Source organism: Arachis duranensis, chromosome 1 (genome assembly GCF_000817695.3).
Source record: "Arachis duranensis cultivar V14167 chromosome 1, aradu.V14167.gnm2.J7QH, whole genome shotgun sequence".
In the NCBI taxonomy this organism is placed as follows: Eukaryota; Viridiplantae; Streptophyta; class Magnoliopsida; order Fabales; family Fabaceae; genus Arachis; species Arachis duranensis.
The window spans coordinates 71,893,863-71,899,062 of NC_029772.3; positions in this window are offsets into that span (position 1 = coordinate 71,893,863).

The following is a 5,200-nucleotide window of genomic DNA, read 5'->3' on the forward strand; positions in this document are numbered from 1 at the left end:
GTCGGAGGTTCCTCTACAAAAATATCATCACAAGATATGGGATACCTTATTCCATTACTACAGATAATAGAACCCAGTTCACCGACTCTACCTTTAGAAGCCTAGTAGCCAGTATGAAAATCAAACACCAGTTCACCTTGGTAGAACATCCGCAAGCCAATGGACAAGTCGAGGCAACCAACAAAATCATACTGCCAGGACTGAAGAAAAGATTACAAGATGCAAAAGGAGCCTGGGCTGAAGAGCTCCCGCAAGTGCTATGGGCTTACAGGACAACCCCCCAATCCGCCACTGGAGAAACGCCCTTCCGACTAGTCTATGGCGTAGAAGCCATGATACCAATAGAAATCAATGAACAAAGCCCAAGGGTAATTCTCCATGACGAGATCAGGAACATACGGGGGCACAAAGAGGAGCTCGACTTGCTCCCCGAACATACAGGGGCACAAAGAGGAGCTCGACCTGCTCCCCGAAGTTCGAGAGCAAGCCCAGATAAGAGAAGCAGCGTTGAAGCAAAGGATGACTAGAAGATACAACAAAAAAGTCATTCGAAGAACATTCTCCACAAATGACTTAATCTTGATCAGAAACGACATTGGAGTCAACAAATCGGGGGAAGGAAAACTCGCTGCTAATTGGAAGGTACCATACAAAGTCAATGAGGCCTTAGGAAAAGGTTATTATAAAGTGACCGACTTGAACGGCACCGAGTTACCGAGGTCGTGGCATGCTTGTAATATGAAAAGGTACTACAGTTAAAAGCGAACTCTACTCCCTAGTGTACTCTTTTCCCAACTTCATGATTTTTCCCAAAATCAAAGGGTTTTTTCTGAAGAAGGGTTTTTAACGAGGCATCATAGTAGGGGCTAAGAGAAATAGATTGGCAAAAACCCTTAGTAGCAATAAAGTACCTCCCCAATAAATAAAGATCTTTTCATTTTACAAATATCTCTTATAAATTTCTTTCTGTTTTCTCTTTCTTTTGACGAAACGCGCCAACTTAAGCTCGACAAAACGTGAAAATCCCATGAACCGACCTAGATGGTCGTCAGGATAAAACGACGAGGTACAAGTCGGTGTAAAGAGGTTATAGAAGTTGATCGTGATAAACTCAGAAACATACCAACTCATAAATCGAAATGAGAAACCGAGTAAAACAAAAACGAATCACAAAAGTAGCCTAAGTCATAAGAGCTCAATAAAACAAAGTTGAGTGCAAGGAATAACCAAAAAGAGATCAAAAAACCTAGGAGAAAAGCTTAAAAGCTGTCCTAAAGAAAACCTTGAAAACAAAAAGGCTTAAAAAGACAAACAAGCCAAGAGCTTTCAGAAAAGATCAAGGGAACTTCCGAAAATCAAAACCAAAAAAGTACGCACGCATAAGGTAACTTAAACCCTTATCCAAAAAAGGGTACTTTTTGTTAACTTAAAACCCTTATTAAAAAAGGGTATTATAAAATGTTTTGTTTACAGCCTTAAAAGGCCAAAAAGAAAATTGTTCAGTAAACCACCAACAAACAACAAATAAAAGAGTTTAAAAAAAAGAGGGGACCCACATGCCGGGCCCCCATATAGCCAACAAAATCATTTTTTCAGAGGAGTAGATGGATCACCACCAGAAGGAGTAGTAGGAGCAGCATCAGGACCAGGGAGAGAGGCATCCATAGGAGATGAAGAGGAAGTCAGAGGAACTACGGAAGAGCTCAGAACTTCTTTTGGGCGAGGAAGGGACTCAATGATCCTCTGCCCCCGAGTCTTCAATTCTGACTCGGAAACGATCACGGGAGCAGGGGGATCCACTATGGCACCGTCGATAATGACTTTGTCAGGATCCAAAGGAGAAAGATCCAAGTCAGGAGCGATGACTCCGACTTGCTCCTTAAAAATCCTCCAAGCCTCCTCGACCCCGTCAGCAATCGAGTCCTCCAACTCGGCATATGCATTCCGAGAATTCAGCAGATCCTTCCTCACAGACACAAGATCTTCAAATAAACTTTGATAACTCTCCTGTGCTGTTTTCCTCAAGCCCACCTCCATGTTGCATTGGGCTTGCAACTTACTCTCCTTCTCCCGAAGGCTATCTCTCTCCTCCCTCAGCTTGGCGACTTCCTCCTTCAACTCCCTCTCATGCTCTTGATATATAAGAAGCCTTCCTTCCAGCTCTTCAACCTTCGAGGTTAAACCCAAAGAGCTAAGAGGAGTCTTCTAAAAAATATCTAAGAGTTTACCACAAACACCCGCCGCCCTGAGACTCTCCTCAGCCAGAGTGGTAAGGTGGTTCCGAACAGAAACATCATCCATACTTATACGAGTATGGGGGTAGATATACTTTCGGACGAATGCAAGAGCATCCGCTTTAACCTCACCTTCAAAAGAAGAGCCAGACTCTAAAGTCTTGCGCTTCTTCTTCTCTGGCTCAGGAAGAGGTCGGGCGGAGAGGAGCGGCCGAGATGAAACTGAAGAAGAAATCACAATGGGCTGAGAAGGAGTCCCCGTATTCCGGAGAGGAGGAGGAGGAGGAGAGATAATCGCCTTGGTGCCACCAGTCCTGGCTCGAGACCTTGCCTTGGCCTCCTGGACTCTCTGGTAAGATTCCTGAGCGTTCTTCTTCGCCATCTCTGCAAAAACAAGTAAGTAACTAAAAGTCAAACAAGTCGGTACAAGAAATCACGAGTTGGAAGCAAATTAGATAAACAAAAGCTACCTAGTTGCATCTGGATAAAAGTTGGAGACCCTTGGAGGAATTTCTTAGTGTCCAGATACGGGGCCCTCCCCCACACTTCTCGGAAGAACCCCACGACGGCCGCCTCCACTTCGTCTAGGTCGTCCAGACCATATTTCTCACAGGGGGAGGCCTCCAACCAATACAGGGGAAAGCGAGGAGAAGAACTCTCGTCCAAGAAAAAGGGGTGGTGACCCTCTACAGCTTGAACTTTGAAAAAATAATTTTTAAAGTCATGGAAGGATTCGTCAAAAAGGGTGAAAACTCTCCGACCTTGTATGGCTAAGAAAATCCTCAAAGAGGTCGGAAAGTCCAAAGCGTGACTAATAAATTGGTAAATTTTCAAAAAACCCCAAGAATTGGGGTGAAGTTGGGTAGGGGCAACTCGGCAGTGACGCAACACAGACATCTCAAAATTTGAAAAAGGAAGAAAAACACCCAAACGGGTGATCATACACTCATACATAAAGAAAAAATGAGGGGCCGCTTCATTGGCCCTCCTAAAGCAAACCCGGTCTTCTGGGCCCGGGACTACCAACTCATACTTCTGCTCATCCACCTCAGAAGTACAAATTCTGTGGCGAGTACGAAGGTGGGTGATAAATTCAGTATCGACCAAAGGTTCCTCCCCTAAGACTGTAACATCAACCCACTGGGAAAGGATATCTACGGAAGACATTTCTTTTCTTAAAAGGTGACAAAAACCTACAAGGGAAAAAGAAAAGAAAAATAAAAAAAAAGCACGGTCTCTAAAGGGAGGGAATACGGAACCAAACAGAAATCTACCAACCAACCTATCTATTTACAAAATAAAGGCATACAAATAGAAAGCATGTTACAGAAGAAGAAAAAGCTAACCTTTATCTGAAAATCAGGATTGGGGGAAGTAAAGGCCTTCGAACACAAGAATGCAGCACGAACAAATGAAGAAGAAATTTGAAAATCGCAGAAACGAAGCAACGAAAGAGAGGGAAAGTATTTATAAACATGCTAGGGGCACAATGGTAAAAGCGGGGCAGTCATTAATGAGAATGCACCGTTACCAAGACCATCAATCCCTACGCACATCCCTAACGAACGCGACGTTTGATTAGACGTAACTGTCAGAACCAAAAGGTCACGAAGAGTCGCGTCGGTTTCAGACCATCACGTCAGTCCTCCAACAAGTCGGCTATGACCCCGAATAGAATACTCGAACCCAAATCTTGAAAAGAAAATTGGGCTCGAGTAGGGGCACTGTTCATACCCTGGCCCAATAGTAAAGGCCCAGGTCCAAACAAAAGGCCTAATCCCACGGACTGAGCCTCACCCGGCACCGACCTTCGTCTTACGAAGTCGGCACTCGCCACGACCTGTTCTAAAGAAGTCGGGAACGAGGGTTAGCTGGCAGATAAGCACTCATTCAGATGGATAACTGCCCCTAAAATCTCTCTAACCACTTCTAGTATCCATATCTTAACCTCCCCAAGATAAAGGGACGGTTAACACCCTAAAAAAGTGGCACTACTCCAACAGTGGTTATTGGTTCACCATTATAAATACACTGACATTCCTCAGGTATCTCTAAGTTCCAATACATTCTAAACCTGCTTAACCCCACGCTAACTTAGGCATCGGAGTGTCTTTGCAGGTACCACCCCCCATTTTTCACATACACAACTCGGAGGCAGCTCACAGACGTAAACCAAGTCGGAGACCACACTCCTCCAACGCTTGGGCCTCACCAAACAAGACCAACCACCGTCCGGTTCTAGGTAAGCCCCGGAACAGAAAGTAAGCTCAACTTTTAAACAAATAATTGGAGTTTAAATTTTAGAAAAATATTTAATTTCTAGTTAATAGTTTGTTAAATTTTTTCTATTTATCTATCTTTAGTTTGTTAAAAGGGAAGAAAAATAATTTTCTGGTAAATCAATTACTTTAACCTTTTCTTGTTGTCTAAGAAAAAATGTCCTAATAGCTAATACTAGTAAGAGAATCAAGTACAGCCTGCGTACCTAAACTTTTGTTCTTCCAAAAAATAAATAAAAGATAAATAACTATTGTTTTGTTTTAATCCATAATTCATAACTAAATAAAATAAATTTTATATTTTATGAAAATAACATTTGTTACAAAAATAACACTAATTTCATATAAAATAAAATTTTAACATTTTAACTATTCATAATTAAAAATTATATTTAATAATAAATAAGTTTATGATTTTTTTAAAAATTTTTATGAATAAAAATAATAATTTATTTTAAAAGTATGCAGAAGAAGCTGAGAAGGGAAGGGATCATAAAATATAACGGACGACGGAATGACAAGAGAAGCAGGGGGCGCAGTACGCCACAGAGGCTTGTCTGTGTTTCTCCTTCGCTGTGATCTTCAACCTTTTTAATTTCTTTTTCTCTTTTTATTTTTGACGGGTGTTCAGTGTTCACTCATCACTGTGATCTTGAACCTGAACAAATAACACTATAACAGCACCTC